General features: G+C 35.0%; 1 long non-coding RNA gene across 1 annotated transcript; it reads left to right on the forward strand.

Moving 5' to 3' along the window:
* The first annotated feature begins 3,341 nt into the window (after positions 1-3,341).
* On the forward strand, positions 3,342-17,319 carry LOC145671907 (uncharacterized). Its single transcript, XR_014128572.1, has 3 exons — positions 3,342-3,703; positions 16,423-16,478; positions 17,035-17,319. It is a non-coding gene; the product is annotated as an uncharacterized LOC145671907 (long non-coding RNA).
* Positions 17,320-20,921: the final 3,602 nt, after the last annotated feature.

The raw sequence follows: 20,921 nt of genomic DNA on the forward strand, positions 1-20,921 counted from the left end.
CTACTACCTACTTACTTTCTTAAATATTTGAGTAAATTCCGATCTTCTAAACTCCTAATAATTATTTTCCTTAATTAAAAGGCACTATGGAAATTATTGATGAAGACAAGGACATTTTGTTACCAAAATTTAGTATTTCCATCACGCTTTGGTACCATAGTCTACTAAATGTAGTAAGAGTAGGCAAACTTCACTCTCCAGTTATTTAGTGCAGGACGTTTTAGAAATTGGTCGTTTGTCGTTTGACAATTTACTTTCCTCCATTCGTGATTTTTTAAAACTCCAGAGTACAATTTACGTTCCTTGGCGCTTGTTTTATTGAGATTCACAACTTCCTACATAACTAACATTCAGACTAATATGCACTTTCGAACAACAAAATTTGGCAATTAGCGTGATTTCACATTTATTCAAGCGTCATTAGCTTAGCTACGCCCAGCTCATAGAGAATTTTGTTGGTGTTCATGAAGTAAATATATGAAAAATCCCAATGCTGTTAATTTTGACGAAAACTCCCTTTATCTCTATTCGAAAATTAATGTAAACAATCCCACAAAATGGAATTTTCCCACGTGTTGGCATTACTCTCCGAATCTATTTTGTAACCTACTAGTGCACGATTGAGATACTAGTGCTGTCAACTATCAATACACTTTGCCCGTTCTTTGCATTGCCAGTGTTGTCAACTATTTACCACGAAAAGGGAAAGATAATTTTCATTTTCGTTAACATTAGCAGTTTAAACTCCTTCTTTTGCCTTTTGAATCAGGTAAAAATTTAATCCTACTATAAACTACAGATATTCCCTCGGTTGTAAAATGCACATTGATCGTTCTGAATAAACACAAACATTAGTCGTCGTTATTGTTAGTGTAAGTAGCCGATTACATTACACTACATTTTCTTATTTCTATATTTTTTAATAGCTTATTTTCTGTCTTCGATTTTATTATTATTATCATTTACTTTCATGTTTGTTCCTCTTCTTATCAAATGGTTTCCAGGATTTCAGATGGAAAATTTTCTTATAACCGGTCATCCATGTTATTTTTTACTCATGCACTACGAAAAGTAACGACTTTAAACTTTTTATCAATGTTTGGCATACAACAGGTTACCGTATGCTGTTATTTTTTTTTCTGCTTCAGCAACACTATTGCCATCAAATTCTCAAGAATTATTCCAACAAAAGTTTTTTTTTTTTCTTTTAAAAAAAAAAAGAGTAATCCAAATTTTCTTTTATAATTTCCCTATCATGTACATTAGAGGGCCATACTAACTCCATTCAAAACAATCATTACTTCATCTTTCCAACGCGCTATAGCAATTTGCAGAACGGCAATTATATGTCGAGTAAAAATACTTTTCCGTAGGGAAGCTGTGGATCGCAAACCGTTGAGAATCTGAGGTATATTCGTGGAAACATTTTTCTGCTTAGAATTGCCCATACGATCAGCACCCAAAGAAATTCCACTTCCTTCTGAATCACTCTTTCTCTCTCTCTCTCTCTCTAGATATATAGGGTTTTTCAAAACAACATCAACAAAGTTTGGGAGGTGATTCCTGACACCAAGACAAGACAAAAAGTATATACCAACCTGGATGCACAAATACTTCGTTTCGGAGCTATAGGCTGCCGAAAACATGAAAAAAACAATTTTAAAGGTCCATAGCTACAAAACTATGGGACCTACCGTAGTCGGGTCAAGATTTCACTTACGAACTAGTATATGCCCAATCCAAATATCTATGTTTCAGAATCCTGCGGCACTTCCGCAACAATTTTTATAGAGGTAGCTCGTGAGTACTTTAGATTATATGCCCATAGTGAAACTCCGTATATAAAAATTGTTGCGTGAGTACCTTAGGATTTTGAAACATGGATTTTTTGATAGGGCACATATTAGTTCCTAACTGAAGTGTTGACCCGACTACGGTAGGTCCCATATCTATAGGATCTATAGATCTATAGATCTTTAAAGTTCGGATCTATAGATCTTGAAAGTCCGTTTTTTCATGTTTTCGGCATCCTAAAACTTCGAAAGGAAGCATTTGTGCACCCAGGTTAGTCTATACTTTTTGTCTCATCTTGGTGTCAGAAATCACCTCCCACATGTTGTCGGTGTTGTTTTGAAACACCCTGTATATATATATATATATATATATATATATATATATACTAGCTATAGTAAAAGCCTTGTCACAAAGCAAAAGTGCAAATTACAACGATTAATTACTTCATACATGGGCGCCCACAGAAGGGGTAAGAGGGGTCAATTGCCCCTCCCTGGATTTTCGAAAAAGGTTAACATTTATAGGCTCTTCTGGTGACAATAGTATACTTTTAAAATCAACATTCACTAAATGATTGAGTAACAAAATTTGGTCAAATACATCCCTAAGATTTTAATCTACTTCTATCTCCCATGTGATGTTTCATATTTTTTTCAGTAATAATTATATTCAGCCTGATGCTGCATGCAATGCTAAGTATTTTGAATGATGGTATCCGTCAGTTGACTTGAAAAGATAATTTCAATTTCGCTCTTTGTTGTTTCTTTTGCTGACGTGGTGCTGATAGCAATGAAGTTTTGTTTTGTTCGGTTTAATTCTAGCAATTGTGTGTGTGTGTGTGTGTCTTGCCCCCCCTTAAAATATCCTGCGGGCGACCATGACTTCATATACAGTGGTTGTCAGTGGTGTATTTACGATTTCGTTTCGGAGGGGGCTTTGCCTGAAAATGTGAAAATTCAGCAAGATATTTCATGTACTTTACTCTTGTAAGTAAGATTTCGGGGGGCTAAAGCCCGGAAGCCACCCCCTAAATACGCCACTGGTGGTTGTTCAGCCTACGTTTGGCCGATTTCGTTCCTTCCCCCTCCCGGGCAGAATAGACTCACCCGACCTGGCTCGTGGCGTCCTGCAGTGTTGTGCAGTGACTTCCTGGGAACGGAGTTGGTTTTCCGCGCGAACGACAATAACGCACAAAACAGTACCATTGTTGTGAGTTTTGTGTTAAATTTGTTTCCAAGTGTGTGGGTTTCCGCTCTGTGATCTGGCAAAACAAAGGTGGATGTACGTCGTAACGTTCGGATTTACCTTTCCGACTGCGGCAAACCGAGAGCCATCATGTACCGAGAGAAAGGCGCCAAGAACTTCAGAAGGTGGGTCCGTGTCTCTAAAGAATCTTTCCCAAAAGGGTTCATGGTTGTTACTGGCTACTGTTACCTAGGTAAACTGAAGAGTCGTACGGTGGCGAAGAACTGCAAAATAAATTCGCAGTATTTTCAGGAGCAGATCATGCGGCCGATCTACGAGCATGAGGTTCCAACAATACGGAAATGACGCCAATCTCGTGCGCATTCACATGGACAAGGCCTCATCACATACCTCACGATCGTCCCTCGCATTCTACAGGGAGATGGAGGAGGCAAGTAGTATACAGGTGATACCTTTCAATGAGATACCTGTTAAATCTCCGTATTGTGGATTCGGATTGCTGAAGCGGGCTTTGGGAAAACGGGGTGTGACAACTGTGGAAGGACTTTGGAAAGCTGTGCAAAGGGAATGGGACAAGATTCCCCTCCCAGCTCTTCAGAGAAGCCTATTACAGTGAAAATTACTGTTTGGCTATTGTTAGGAACCAAGGGAAACACATCGAGCACTTACGGACCTGGCGCCATGGATTTTTCTAAATTTTTAGGTAAGTCGAAATTGGCCAAATGCAGACTGAACAACCTCTGTATGCATTATTATTATTTGAAATAACTTTAATATAAATTATTTCAAACACCCAAGAAATAACACATTAAGGATCGCTATTAACATATTAATTATATGTAAGACTGGACAACTAAATCGTGCCTGAAGATGAATATCTGTATGTTAATAGTATTAATACGAATTAGATGGAGTGGGAAAACACTGTGGGACATACACACAGACGGATGAAGTAACAGAAGAATATCGAACAAATACATAAATGGTTGTTGAGTAGAATGATAGAAATACAATTTTATAATAATAATAATAATAATAATAATAATAATAATAATAATAATAATAATAATAATAATAATAATAATAATAATAATATCGGTGGGTGTTTATTTTAATAGCTTGAGGAGATGTTTCATTCCTAAGACAATCCCTCCATACCACCTTCTTGAAGTGTGCTGTATGTATTGGTAAAAATAAAAAACTTGAGATGTTGAGAAAGTTACCTTTTTTTTCCCCACAGTATTAATTCTTGTAATGTACAGAGAAAGTGTTAAGAAGTGACTTCCAAATAGGTAGGATATGACTTTTAAAAGAAAGCAACAGCATAGCATCACGCATTCCAAGGATCTCATATACCTACAGTATTACATGGTCAACCAGTGGCCAAGCCATCTCTTCACTTTCACTCTGCCTGAAGGGATTGCGTCTGCGTTATGCTCTCCTCTTGAAGGAAGGGGAACAAATGAGGTGTATTATTCTGAGATGTGTGGTCATTTAGCAGAGGTCAAAGTAAGTATACTCGAAAGTGAAATTGATTCGCAAGCACTTCTTTCCCACCCAACCAGTTTCTCTTCATATAGTTTTTTCTTTCTTATTGCTTCGGAAGACCTACTTACAGACAATCTGACCATCTGGCTTGGTCATCCTCTACCCGATTACGCAATCACGTGTTATATTGCTATTACAGTATTATTCCAAATAATAGATTACTATTATTAGCTCAAAACGAGCTTGTGCTTTATTCTCGAATATTTAGTAATATATACTTTCTAAGAACTAGAGAATGATTCGTTTATACTTTTGTATGATGTTTGTGTCTCCAGGCTAGTGCATTGTATTCAACATACGTGTCTCCGGTTGACTTATTCTTTATCTTCATATCTTAAATTTTTACCACAAGAATAGAAATCTGTGGGACACAGTAGAACTGCATAGAATTAAGGACCTTTCTATTTCCTCCACAGCAGTGTTGGCAAATTTGGCTACAAGTAGCGGATTGGGCGATTTCGTATCAAAATTTCAAATTGGATGACACCCTACTTTTTTTTTAGCTACTTTTAATTATCTGCAGGCTACTCTTAAGAATGCGCTACTTTGATATTTTCATATATGAAATCATAAATTGATAGTTTTATATAATACAATAAAAAAATGATCATTGAGTATTCTATTCACAATGGACAATAGTTTTACTAAAATTAACATGTTCCATGGTGGCTAAATTGTTGTTTTAGTACTTTTTAATCTCCAGATCTGGCAACACTACACTTTTATTGAATTAGCGCTTTTGCAGTATCACTGAATGCGTTCCTGTCTCAGTTAATGCCTAAACCTAATAGTTGATTGGTGCAGTGTAAACATGAAGATGCACATTTAATTGTTACTGTATTATCTATATTGAAATAATAAGTAGAATTAAAATTTCCAAAAATCTTGTTTCTAGATTTTAAAAAAATAGAAAATTAATTAAAGAAGTTAGGAATATCAGTGAAAAAACATGCTGTAAACGCTGTAGAGTCTATTTCAGAGCCTACAAAACTGACTAAAGCAAACATGTGTCCTTGGAAATTAGAAAGGTAGCCACTTCATACTCAACAACAACAATCTAAAACTGTGGTCACCGCTTGACCGTTTCCAGCCTATACATTTGACTTATTTCCAAGTGAAAATGTTTATATTAACTCGATAAAAATATATATGTGATTAGTGAAAGTGTATAGTTGCAAATTATTCATTTTTACGTTTGGGCTACAAATAGTTTAAGTCCGCTACTTTTGGAGCACAAACCCGCTAGGTTTTAATTTTCAGATCTGGCAACACTACTCCACAGCAGTCCTAACAATTAGTAGTACAAGAAAGTCTGCAAGTAGCACGCAGTAAATCTTATATGTAGTTTTCTAATAACTAAATTATTCCTAAGCAGAACTATGCAACTCGATGTGACAAAACACATTCGAGTGGTTAGTGCGCGCTTTTGGTTTATTTGATCCCTCTTCGATTCCTAGTAGGAAGACCTTGAAAAATTTGAACTCCCAATGTGGTTAGGATTCCACCTTAATTTGTTGGTCCACATCTCATATAGTCTCAATGCTGAAAGGGGCATTAAATTCCAATTTAACCAAAAAATGAAAATGGTAAAACGAAACCTACGTAACCAAAACACACTAAAAGTGCTGATTGACCACCTCTGCTCTTAAACAACGACTTCCAACCTCTTTCAAATAGAGCTAAATTAGCACACGCATTATTTATTAAGCCGATGGAAGTAACATGAAACATTGCAGTTTTATCTTCTAGTCAGGTTTATTCCACTTACGACACATGCTCGTATGTCGATGAGTGCACAGCAAAAGGAAGCCAAAATATAGGTGGAAAGAAAATAGTGTATATTGTGAAAAAGATAACGTGACTTTTCCATCCATCCAAACGCACAACTAGCTACATAGGTTAATATGACAATTGCTATTATTTTCAATATGTCAGTCAGCGATCGACGATCTGGCACTAAATTTAGTTTATTTCTCGAAACTGTACAGATTTTTAATTTTCTTGCCGTATGTTGCAACCTTCTTCCTTAAACAACATCTGATCAATGCTACTAGTAAAAATTGTTTACGCTTGGATACATTTCTAATTGTGCTTTTCTACACTAATTTGAGAATAGTGAATCCAAAGAAACTATTTCTAAATATATCCGTCCGTGAGTTACGAGAAAAATGGCCTGAAAGTTGAGATCTTTGTAATACCGCTTATGACAATAGTGAATGTGTTTAAGGTTCGTTACATTTCTAATTGCGCTTTTTATATTAGTTAGAGGATGCTGAATCCAATGGAAGAACTTTTAAAACTTATTCATAAAAGGAATCAATCAAAAAATTACTTCAAATTTGGTATATACAACTTTGCTTTATTTATTATGAACAGAATACCCGTTCTTCTCACGGGGAGAATTCCTTTTTGTTTTGGACATAAAGGGCTGAATTAGGGTTTAAACGGCATCGGAAGTTTTACTGTTCGTTTCAGCGACCCTGAAAACTATGGATTCGACAGTAATATCGGTCATTTTCGATCATTTTTAAATATCTCCCCCCTTATTTGCACCGTCAAAGTGAAATGATAAAAACCTTTCCAAGCCCGAACTTCATCTATGTTGAAAATTTGATCAAGATCGGCGGGGTGGTTCAAAAGATACGAAGTTACAAACATAATGACTTTCATTTTTATATTTATATAGATAAAAAAGAAATTCATTGAATATATCGTACTACAAATCGTATACGTATACATATCGTATCAATACCCAATCACATATAGACACTTTTTCTTAATAAAATATATAAAAAAGATAGTATATGAAAGAGCGACTAGAAATGAGTGAGCGGTTTTACTATTGGCTTTACGGTCTTCAAAGACTCCAATTTTGAGGACATTTTCTCGTGGCTTCATGAACGAAAAGGATTACAAATAATTCCATTGGATTCAGCATTCCATGTTAGTATTAAAAAATGCAATTAAACATGTATCCAAGCGTGACACTTTTTACTAGTGACATGATCGGATCTTATTTGCTTCCTTCTGCTTTCGTCTCCTTTAACAACGAAATAAAACATGGCTTATTACGCCTGTAAGGAAAAATTTGAATTTCGCGTTTTAGTCTAACTTAATCTGATATTCCAATAAACAGGCATTTCGGTAGGGAAAAAAAAAAAAAGATCTTGACCATCAGGACTTGACTCAACATTTGTATACCCTGCAACTTTTCATAAGACATATCTATCTATCAATATATACAGAGAGACTTCATACCTAGATTCGAATGCAACAAATTGTTACAAAGACTCAGGTAAAGTGAGGGTAAGGAAGTTCAGGAAAAATTGTATACTAATTATTATTTATGAGGAAGAGAAGGTGCCTTCTTCAGTTTTTCCAAAACAGCAGGGTAATGTCAATACCAAAAATAGTAGATGCTGAGACAAACGAGAATCACAGATCGATAATCTTGCTTAATTCAGATACGTTGTGCAACCCGGAGTTTGGGATAGTAGAAGATCCTGAAGTGATACACAAATAATGGATATACCAAAATGAAGCCTTGTTCATGCATATATTTTAAAACTAGGAAGCAACGATTGAAGTACACTAGGAACCACACAGTGTTGCCAGATGTAACCAAAGGTGTAAACTTTTTTTTTTTTTTCAAAACGTAAATTGGCTCATAACTTATACGTGTGGATGTTCTGTCGTTAATTTTCAGTTTGTTTAGTTGGAGTAGCTTCGAAACTATGGAGCAGAAAAAGATTTTTTTTTCCCACCGATAACTAATCGGATGAGGCCTCTGTAAGAGTGAACTAGGGAAATCGTAGTTTTCACAAATTAACACTCTGAATTGGCAACTTTGCTGGTGTTTCAGTGCATCAAAAGGTGTGTTAAGGATCTGTCAACATTATGCAATTGCTAGAAACGATGAAAAACAAACTTTGAAATTATCATGATAATTTTTTTACTTACATGCGCCAGGCAACACTGTTATTCATTTCAATGGGACTATTTAAAGCAAGAGGTATACAAGAACCATTCTCGAACTATTCAAGACCTGGAAACGAACATTCGCAGTGCCATTGAGAACATTAACACTTCTAATCTTCGTAAAGTTGCTGCCAACCTGGTGAAACGTGTGAACCAGTGTTTGAATCAAATCAAGGGACACTCCCAGCATCCGCTGTAGAGCTGGAAACTCATTTCTGATGGTAGCAGTGTTGCCGGGTGCATGTAAGTAAACGTTTTATCATGATAATTTCAAAGTTTGTTCCTCATTGTTTTCAAGAATTGCATAATGTAGACAGATCCTTAACGTACCTTTTGATGCACTGAAACCAAGGATGTTATAAAATAGAGGATCTGCCCATACAACGAAATCGTGAAGCCATACGTCACAGCTTCGCCACACCTACTCTGCCCACTCCGCTCCACTAAGATCGAAATGTTTCGAGCCAACAATCATGGCGGATACGAGAGTAGCCAATCAGACGTGCCGGCTCAGACGATGCTCGGTTGTTTTTTGGCTTCATTGAGTTCATATGATGAAGATACGTATGGGCAGATCCTCTATTTTATAACATCCTTGACTGAAACATTAGCAAAGTTGCCAATTGAGAGTGTTAATTTATGAAAACTACGATTTCCCTAGTTCCCCCTCACAGAGGCCTCATCCGATTAGTTATCGGTGGAAATGAAAAATTCTTTTTTCTGCTCCATAGTTTCCAAGCTACTCCAATTAAACAAACTGAAAATTAACGATAGAACATCCATTCGTATGAGTTATGAGTCAATTTACATGTTTTGCAAAAAAATTGATTTACACCTACGGTTACATCTTTCAACACTGTGTGGTTTTTAGTGTACTTCAATCGTTGCTTCCTAGTTTAAAAATATGTGCATGAACAAGGCTTCATTTTGGTATAACCATTAATTGTGTATCACTTCAGGTTCAAAAGTTCTACTATCCCAAACTCCGGGTTGCACAACTTATCTGAACTAAGCAAGATTATCAATCTGTGAATCTCGTTTAGATCGACAATCATAGTTTAGTCGATCTGTGATAGAAGATTCGAAACCAAGGTAGAAGAACTACTAGCATAGAAGCAATTGATACTTACTTCGCTGAACACCTTGGGCTACCCGATTATCACTCACCTGGGCAGTCAGCTATTTTCGATATAACACTAATTCCTGTCTAGCCGAATCCTGTTCGTTGAAACTAGTTAAGGTAAATTTATACTCAGGAAGGAAATTTTCATAATATAAATCTCCATATTTTGTAGGTTAATTTGTGAGGGATGCCAATTTCGAGGGCACATTGCTGGCTATCGAACAAAACGTTCAACTCAAAATGTGTTAAGGACGGAACTTTGTTTTCATTTACATCAAATTTCTAAAATATAGGTGTTATTTATTGATAGATTGCCTCCGCTCATTGATGTTTTGACCACAAACACTTCCTTAACTTTTCAACGTAGATATCATTTTCCTCATTTCCCCTATTCCAAAGAATTTTTTTGTAGTTAATGTGATACGGTGAAGAAAGCAATGACGGAGAACTTCTCATATTATTAGCTCACTAGTATTCGAGTTGAAAGAGATTTTTCTTCAAAACAATCAATGGTGAAAGAAAAACAGACGATTTGTTTAGGTTTTGAATTTGAATGATGAAGTTGTTAGACCAGTGTGAATTTGGACCCATCCAAATTTTATTTTCTTAATATTTCCTTATGTTTTTCGAAAATAAATATTTTTTCTTTGAAACAATCAATACGTAGAAAACTAAGTATTTCGTTTCTGTTTCGAATTGAAATTTGAAAGTGGGAGCAGTGGGAACTTAGTACCCCAAGCTTGTTTTGTAAATATTTATTTTTGTTTTTAAAAGCAAAGGATTTTGTATTCATAGAATCGAAATTCAAAAGGGGAAGTAAACCTACAAAATCTCAGCGGCAAACATTGAAGAGTATAGGAATTAGAAGTGTAAAGCTAACATTGTAATCTATGGAAAACCTTATCTGCACATTAATCTTGAACTTCTATTATATAAAACGTTTATATGCAGTGCAGACTGACAAAAGCTCCAGAAGATAGAAATTGCACAGTTAAAATGCCTTTAAAACGGAAATTGTTATTTGAACATTTCAGGTGGGAAGCAATGCCAAATAATGCGTATTGGCATTCAATATAAAACCCAGATAAAAAAAACAAAACAGAAGTTACGCAAAAACTTTGCTTGCAATGAGCACACTTTACAAATGCAATTTCGTCATATTTGTAGCACTCTTCGTTCACGATAGAGCAAAACAAGTCCAAGTATCCAACCTTGTAAAAGCGATACGAATTATGTTACTGAAACGTGGTGCAGAAAATTCTAGGCTGTCTTCCAAAGTCTAAGTCTGAAAAAATTACCTTAAACCCTTACGAATTCCCTTCAGGTCTGGATCATTTTCCTTGCATTTTTGTCACAGACGGGAATGAAAATTAAAGAATAATATTACAGTATGCATAGGGAAACTTCGTTGTAAATATAGAAAATAGCTACAATATAGGAAATTACGGTAATTTTAAGTCGTAAATTTGATACATTATTTATATTTTTAATCCGTCTCCTTTAATCTAACCGGCATAACTGTGGGACGTAAAACTCAAAAAAATTTAATTTCATTTTTATATTTTTAATCTAAAATAATTTAAAAAGCGATTGAAGTAGGGTAAATATCATAACTACAAATAGACTACAATAACTAACCGTTTGCTTTACGTGCTTTGTTGATTGTTTCACTGCCATTTCGATAGTAAGACTATTCATGGCTTTGGATTAATTGTTTTAACAAAAGAGACACTGACCAAAGCTTAAAACTTTACTTTATTTTAAATTATAATTTGTAACTGTTTCGGATATCTAGCATATCCTTCTTCAGACACGATCGAAATTAATGAAAATACAGACATATATATAAATGTTGTTATAACAGAGTTTAAATTCTTTAACCGTCATATATATATTCATTGTTATAAAAAATTTTAAATTCTTTTAACAGTCATATATAGAGTCATTGTTGTACTTTTTTATTTTTATTTATTTATTTATTTTTCTTATTTACCGAGGCCTTCAGCCCATCCTGTAAGTCTTCGTGTTCACTTTCCAATTAATCACTTTCTTTATTTTTGGTTCTTATAAGGGCCCTTTATTTTTATTTATTTATTTATTTATTTTTCTTCTCTATGTTATTCAAACTTCCTTGCCATGATTCATTAATTGGTAATGAATATATATATGACGGTTAAAGAATTTAAACTCTGTTATAACAACATTTATATATATGTCTGTATTTTCATTAATTTCGATCGTGTCTGAAGAAGGATATGCTAGATATCCGAAACAGTTACAAATTATAATTTAAAATAAAGTTTTAAGCTTTGGTCAGTGTCTCTTTTGTTAAAATGCCATTTCGAGTGTAATCAAAACTTCCTTTGACCTGTTACCTTCCCTTCGGCCAAAACTAGAGAGAAAATTGTGAAAAAACATCGATATCGGCAGAGTAAAGACAAGAATATTAGAAAATGTTCTCCTGTTTCTGATATAACATGTGATTAATCCGACCTGTCTCTTGCATAGGAGGTTAAGAGGAAACTGATATTTTGTTTCTTAAGGATCAAAGTAAAAATCACATTTACTTGCAATGTCAGTATTACAACCTTCACGCTACAGTAAAAATATCTTATGTTAGATATACTACAGCAGAAAATAAACCAAAATTTGAGTAAATTTTGCTGCACATAAGGCAATTTACTTTTCTTTCTTCCTTTTTGCTAAGCTGGCCTCTTAAAACGGTATTTTTGTTTCAGGAAAACAGATAAAGACATCTGTAATTGCAAGTAAATCTGTAATTAATATTCAAAATAAAGATACAAACGCGACGAAAAGAATCGTTGAAATTATGAATATTTATTAAAATATAAAAGGTGTCTAAAAATAACGTTTTTTAAATAAAAAAAATAAAAGAAGATAAATTTCAAGCTAAGTATACATAGTGTGTCATTAATGAATTAATTCTTAAATATACTTACAAGATGGCCTGATGTCTTGAAGATGACATCAGCATGATAGCTACTCATTTAACATTCCTGAAGTCGTCCAAGAATATCATGCGTTGGATTTCTCTCAACGACAGTGAAGACAGCCTCATATCAGGGCATTTTTTAAGCTATCTTTTTGTATCCAAATGGATATCCAGAGCCAGCACTTGGATACCCAGGCTCAGAAGTTTGGATACCCAGTGCACTTCATAAATTTTTAAATTACTGGAAGAGTATTTAACAATAAATTACTTGAATTACTGTAGGTTTAAAATTACTTCGTGACTATATGTATTAGCTTGTATTCTGTGGACAGGTATAAAATTGAAGAGCTTCATTCTTGCAATTTCAGATATTCCTGTTTCCTTCGTTTCACTTAGTCATTTGTCTATCTCGAGATGCTACATCTTTCATTCTACTCTAATACAGAGAAAGTTAATAGACCGATTAAAGAGGTAGAAAGATTGAAGCCGAATTCTCACATGTAACGGTCTAAATGACGTTTGGCTTATATACCTTTTAAATAGTCTCTGAGAGTAAATAACGGAAGAAAACAACTTGCTATTTGTAAATGAAATAACATCTTTAGTTTTACGTCCCACGGTTATGCCGCTTAGGCTAAAGGAGACGGTGATGATGAGAGATGAGTGAAATGATAGAATGAAGAAAGTGGGAGGAAACGGGAGAACCACGAGAAAACCCACGAGCACGGTGTTTGTCCACCACAAAGTTCACACGACGCGAGCTGGGATCTAACTAGGGACCCCAAGCACCGGAGGTGAACGCTCTACCATTAAGCCACTGGGTCCCCAACTTGCTATTTGGATATTTAATTTTTATGAAATGGAATTTTTACTTATCTTTACCTTACAACGCTGTTTTGGTACGTTTCAATTAAGACTCATTATTTCTGATAAAATACTTAGAAAAGAACCTTTACAACACTTTTGGGGAACATTTTGCGTTGCGACGATAGCCACTTACATCAAAAACGGTGGCATGTAGAGCAAGAAGGAGCTGTTGATTGAGAGTATCGACGCAAATGGCTTTTTAGTAAAAATATCTCACTCCGAATGATTAACGTAGCTACGTGAAGTCAAAGCAAGGATTGTTATCTGTCGTGTATAAGGTAGGCCCACGTATTAGAACATATTTGAGGCTAAGCTAACCTGTCTATTGAAGAGGAGGTTATTGTAAATAGGAAGGAACTAGAACGACAGAATTAGTTAGGATTGCCATGTTTGTTTTGATTAGCTGATTGTATGTTTTCTGGAGACAATTGAATATCGAGTTTCCTAGAATCCATTTCCGTTTTATTAAGAAGTGATAACTGATTTTTTCACACACCCTACCATCACACCGATCTACTATGCACTACATTGTTGTTATTCATTTGATGCGACGCATATTAAGTTATAAACTTTGATAAAAACAACTTTGTTTTTTTGCGTAGGTTGGGTTATAATGAGTGCATTGACTATGCATACATAATTTTGAAGTTGTTATCTTAGAGGTCTGTTGAGACTAGCTTTCAGCTATTCCTAAGCTACGCTCGTGCATTCGTTATTTGGTTCGTTTTCCAGAGATTCCCAATTCTCATTATCGCCAATCTTCTCAAAGACTGTTCTCTTTAACCTAACCTATTTTATCCTGGCGTAACATTTCCTGGGAACCAAACATTTTGTGTCTGTTATGGGCAATATCGGTAATTGAGATTTGTTCAGGCAAATTTTCTGATATAATTAATAGATGGCACAAACTTGTAAGAAACTGGGATGGTCCATTAAGTATAAAGCGCTATTTTTAACAATTTTGACCCAATTTGTTGTACAGTTACCTTCAATGGCGGATTCACGCAGGCGGGGAAGGGTCTGCTCCTCCAAAATTTTAGGATTTCTATAGAAAAGAATCAAATGTTACTCACAACCTTCAAGCCCTTCCCCTTAAAATTTTGAGATTTCTAAACACGAAGTATTCCTAAGAGAAGACCCTACTAAAATATTTTTCTAAATTTGATGCTGGTTACCTTTGTGCCCCTCCTTTCTTTGCCCTTATTCCCAGATATTAGAACCTCTAATACTCAGATTATAATAATCACTGTGTATTTTTCTGCTTTTTCTTCAGCGCAAGTTTTCTTAAATATTGCCAGAAAATTTTCTTTTTTCTTTCTTTCTTTTTTTTTGGGGGGGGGTTGTTTTACGATCAGTGACATGCTACAAAATTGCGACAATTAAATTAAGATGAATCCCTTATGTCACAAAGAGTAACAAATTGTAAACGTTTTTCATGCTCTGTAGCTTTACGTAATTAATGGACTGTCCTAATAGTATCTAATACCGAAATCTGCAATACACCGCATGCAATCTATTTTCATAGGAAAAGTAGAGCTACATGTAAGCTCCTGTATTGATGGCTATGTGTCGAATCGGAAATGAAACGGTCAGCTCAGAAGTCTGACAAATACGTAATTTTAAATGTCATTATTTCAAAAGTGTACATTATTCAAAAATGCACTTTAAAAACTCTGTTTGTTTGAATTTTATGTGTTGTAATGCACTCCTTCCACAGTACTACACAGTTTTGTTGACATTTAAATGAAGTTATTGTATGAACCTTTTAAGAACTGATATTGTTGCTGTCATATACTTTTACATGTCGACATAAAACTGGGATCCACTTTTCTCTGGCAGTACAACAAGTCGTTACAGTTCTTAGATTAAATTATTTCAATTGTGGGCTCCGTTTCTGCAACAGGACATTTCCTAACAGGAACTGAGCCAAAGTTTGGCCCGGCGTCAACGGAGTCGCCACCCTCACACATAATGGTTCGGGAAATCAATCAGAAGAATACAGACTCTAGGTGACATGTGAAGGAACATCCTGGGAACTTATCCGAAATATACATCATATGGAAAAAGAATATAGACTTGATATATATAAAAGGCCTATGTTTAGCAGAAGGGGTCCAGCTCTTTTCTGTAAAAAATGTTACAATTTTGGTAATTTCTGCTCACATTCGGTTAGTTTGGGGTAGGGTTGGTTAGTTTAAGTTAGGTTAGTTTAGTTTATGTCATATTAGTGTAGGAGTCCCGCATAATTTTCCAAAAAAAAAAAAAAAAAGATAGAATTTCGCTTATTTCTACTAATATTACGTTAGTTTAGGTTAGTTCAGGTTAGCTTACGTTAGTTTATGTTAGGTTAGGTTAGATTTGGTTACGTTATGTAACGTCCAAGTACTTGTATCACTCATTTCTCCTGTGAATTTTGCGTTTTTTATGTGCTTCTGGACCCCTTGTACTAAACATACCCCTATATAACTAAATTTGCAATACTACCATCGACTGAAATTTCCTTTAACCTTTTGGAATTCAAGAACATTCAATGCATACAGTATAGAATATTACAACCACAGGTAAGTATTTTTATTACATTGAATCTTTTGATAATAGATTTCTAGTATTATATATGTTTCTTTGTTTAGCGTTATTAGGTTAGCTTCTTAGCTGAATACTTAGGCTAGGTTTCGTATGAAATATTTTATATGTAGATGTTTCTATGTATACATATACCAGTGGTGCCTACCCCCCCTCATGTCCATGACGCACCCCCCTCAATTGTCTATCCGTAGGTGTTCTTCCATGAAAAAAAATCTTTTCGATTAATTTTTACACACCCTCAAGCATATTTATATAGATTTTTAACCCCCCCCAAATATTTCAATGACGCAGTTTGCGTCATAGCCCCCCCTTGTGGGCACCCCTGCATATACATATACATATTCAATGTTCTCTTTCCTCTTTTCAGTTTCAGCGCAAGTACATTTACGTCGCTCGTTTAGGAAACAACGTTATAACAGCGGGGTAAGTATTTATTTTTCACCTTTTCTACTCAATATCTAATATATTTACATATTTTCTTATATTTCATTCATATCTCTTTTTTATATAATGTATAATTAACTTCTCGGCTTGTGTATAGCCCGCTCCCCCCAGTTCCTTGTCACCGGAACTGGAAGAGTCACTACTGCTACTACTACTACTAATACTACTACTACTACTACTACTACTACTACTACTACTACTACTACTTCTTCTTCTTCTTCTTATATCGAGAACAGAACCCAACCAACCCCTGCGGGGCTTCTAACCCGTTCCTACTACTACTATTACTATTGCTACTAACTACTACTACTACTACTACTACTTATACTAAAGCTTCCTTACCACAGGGTTTACATCCAAAATGTTTATAACAAGCGATTCCGATTCATTATGAACTAATATGAATCGTCAGAATCACTATGATTCGTTTAAAATCACTGGGGGGAGCGGGCTATACTCAATCCAACTTCTCTTTTATCTACTTTTTTCTTCTTACTACATTAACGTATAATATATTCTTTATTTATTCTTACAGGTACGTTGAACCTCCGCTACAACCACTGATGTGAGTTTCCATACCACGACAAGCGCAAATCTGCTTTCGAGTTATTTCCAGAGAATCACTCATTTTGTATTTTAAGCATTAAAAACACTTGGTTTGTCAGAATTCGATATTCCAAAAACGATATTTCAAATTGTTTTACGAAACCACAATCTCAACTATCCATCTACCATGTGGTTAAGTTTTATATTGTATAGTGAATTCATATTCTCTGAATATTCAAAACACAGGCAATGTAGCAAATATCGAAGTTTACTATGAAACATAAAATTTTGACTATTTTAATCATATTTTACTTTAAATCATATCCTAGAATAACGGCAGATTGTAATAATTAGGGGAGAGAGAAGAGAAATTTCTCCCGAACAAACGTAAAACTAGCTATTCATAATTCTTTTCTCACCTTTAGTAATTTCCGATATTTTTTATTTATCTTGTCTCATTTATATCCAAATTATTTATTTACGATTCGAAAACATTAATTACTTTTTCTAAATTTATATCATACGGTGCGGATTGGAATCCTTATCACTACTTTCTAAATATGTACACTCTGTAAAGAAAAAATAGCGACACCTCAATTCTCAAGCTAACTTACACAGAAAACCATAATTGCAGCCCGTTAGAAGAGGAATAGAAGGAAATGAAGAGTGGGATAGTTCATATGCGTTATCTGAAGACACTTGTGGTGTACGACATCGGTTGCTAATTGTTTGTGTATCAGTAATATTTTCGCTAGACGGCACTGAGTGCGTCTCGTAAATTATTGTAGTGAGAATTCTGCATTGCATTTGTGATGTGTATGTGAGGTAAATAGCATTTTGTGATTGTTCTTTGCTTTCTCATTGTTTGGATAGTATCAAGTGGCTAAATTGTTGTTGTGCAGCTTTGTTTTTGTGTGATATTGTTGCTACATGTGGACTGTGAACAAATAAGATGGGTAAGAAATGTGACTTGGTGCCATGTGAACAAGACATAATTCTTGCTTTGCGCAGCTAAGGCAAATCTCTAAGGGAATAGATGGAATACTGAAAATTCATCATTCTACGGCAGGAAGAGTAATTTACAAGTGGAAACAGCATAACAAATCGTCCCTTCGTCAACAGTGTGAAAGAAAAAAGAAAGTATCACCCAGAGCAGATTGCTAAATGAAATCAATAGCACTACAAATTTAAGGAGTGATTTCCCCAAAAATCGCTTCTGTAGTTTGACATGATCTTGAAACTGCAGTTACTCGTACAACTGTATTGTCTTGACTGTATGAAGAGGATATTGCAAAGAAGAAACCGCGTAGAAAGTCGAAACTGACAAAACACAGAGGACTTCAACGTGTAGTTTTGTAAGTCGATGTGCAACTTGGACTTATGATAACTGCAAGCACGTCGTTTTCTTCGTTGAAAAGAAGTTTAGAATAGTGGGAAACGATGGTGGTGTGAAGTTGTGGATGAACAAGCAAGGAACTTGACAAGGATTTTGTTTTAAGAGATGCAAATATTCAGTTATTGAGTGATGGTATGGGCTTGATTCACCGTTAAAGACGTCAGAACGACGGATATATGTGAAGGATTGTTTGATGCACGAAAATATCTTCAAATTCTGGTACGTAAAGTTCTTACAACAGCTAAAGATGACTTTTCTGAAGAAAATTTGGACTACTTCCTGTTCCATGACGATAATGCTTCATGTCACCGAGCGAAAATCGTTAATACGTGGTTCAATAATATGACTATTTAGAGACTCATGTGGCCTACAAACTCACCTGACATGAATCCAGTTGAAACTTTGTGGAACAATATGAACAGAAGATTCAATAGACAACTATCTCAAATAGAATGGAGTTCAAAGAACAAATAATCCGGGTGTTATTCCGTGAAATCGAGGTTGCATTTTGCAATAGTCTTGTTACCAAAGGGCTCCGATGATTCGCTGCACTCCAGATAGCCCATAGTGCACATAAAAAATACTAGTTTGGTGTAAGGTATTCCCCGATGTTTGCACACAATATGTCTTACCCTTAAAAAATTCCATTCCTTGTTTTCTGCTATTGTTGTTGATCTTTTTGAGTTGTATGTATAACTCTTCCTATAAACGATTTTGCTCAAAACACACACAGCTACTTATATATGCAAATAAATTCTTTAAATTCATGTCAAAAGCCTGAAGCTTTGGCGCAAGTATTAAGAATGAACTGCTCATTAGGAATATGCATTGTAATATTATCAGGAATTCATGTAAACAATCATATTGATTAAAGTATGTTGCGAAAACCATATCCGAGCAAGTGTCGCTATTTTTTCTTTACAGAGTGTAATACGCTGTGGTGTAGATTCGGAATAGCGGCGCATTACAGTGTGTCAAGAGCCCTTTTGTGCCTGGATACCCAGTTGCGATTTCTTAAAAAATGCACTGCCTCATGTCATATTGTATTTGACCACTGCGAGGTCAATCCAGTGTGCGAATTGAAAAATTTTCCCAGGGGGGGATGAATTTCACCCATATGCGCACCCAGTCCTCCCCCCATATATATATATATATATATATATATATATATATATATATATATATATATATATATATATATATATACTAACAAGTACAAAACAGTTGAGATGTGAGATCTTTCATAAATTTTCACTCAAGTAATATTTAGGTTAGCTACGCAAAGTAGACCTACTTATCTTTATGTCCACTTAAAAATACTCCAGAGGGGGAAAAACTTATCCCTGCCAGGGATAAAATTTTCCTTCTCCAGGGTGGGAAAGATTTTTGTCAGGGGGGGAAATCCCTGGCATCCCCCCCGCCAATTCGCACCCTGGGTCAATCTGTGTTTTATGTTAAATGTCGAACCTGTTTTTTTGATTTCTGAAACCAAGATCGTATTGCATGAGCGAATGGAACTTAAGCATGTTGTAGAAGTTGATAATATCGCCGAAATTTGCAACATGAAGCCTTCACCACACTGTCATTATTCTTATAAGACGCTTTCACGGCAAAAGCACACTACTGCCCAATGGTAACTGAATGGCATGATACCTAGTTCATGCTTTGTGCGTTACTGAGTACCACTTGTATCGCAGTGTTGCAAATAATTCCAAAAAAACTGTCATTTTGACACACCCTATACAGGTTTGGCAAGGTAATTTACTTGTTACGTATTTTACGTAAATTACGCGTAATTTACTAGTAATTTACGTCATGTAGAAAACCAGTTTTTTACGCAGACGTAGAAAACTATATTTCTTTCATTAAAACTAAGATCATTTTGAATAGTCGGTTATATTGTAAGCTTAGTTTTCTTATTTAAGCATTAAAACATTATTATCTTCTAAACATTATATTTAAACGTAATGATTTCATGCCAAATCATAGTAATGAAAGATAATTTTGGATAGCCCCTCGCCGGCCCACTACTACTTTTTACCTATTAGCGCACACCCAAGCACCATCATCCAACATATAAGCACACACATTAAAAATATGTGTTGGTTCGGATATGTTTGAAAGTATCAAGTAACCTTTTGATTATAACAATTTATTGTTATACCTTTGCAGCTTTTAATATAAAACTCGAAACATTTCAGTATACTTTGAAACTTCTATTAGAAAAGAAAAAGAGATTGACTGTTAGGCTCATTTCACCTTCATATTACACAATAACACACACACATAACTGATACGAAAAATAATAAACTAGTTTGTTTTTCTTCCACGTCTCAACGATACTTATATACCATTTCACTTAGCACTGGGACATATTGAAATTTCGATGTAAAAATTATTAAATTCTCATTTTAAACACACACAACTGAAAAAATATAAAAGCACCCAGCAGAACATTATACTAAAATTTTCGGAATGAA

The sequence above is a fragment of the Thermobia domestica genome, chromosome 15 (assembly GCF_964235325.1).
Source record: "Thermobia domestica chromosome 15, izTheDome1.hap1.1, whole genome shotgun sequence".
In the NCBI taxonomy this organism is placed as follows: domain Eukaryota; kingdom Metazoa; phylum Arthropoda; class Insecta; order Zygentoma; family Lepismatidae; genus Thermobia; species Thermobia domestica.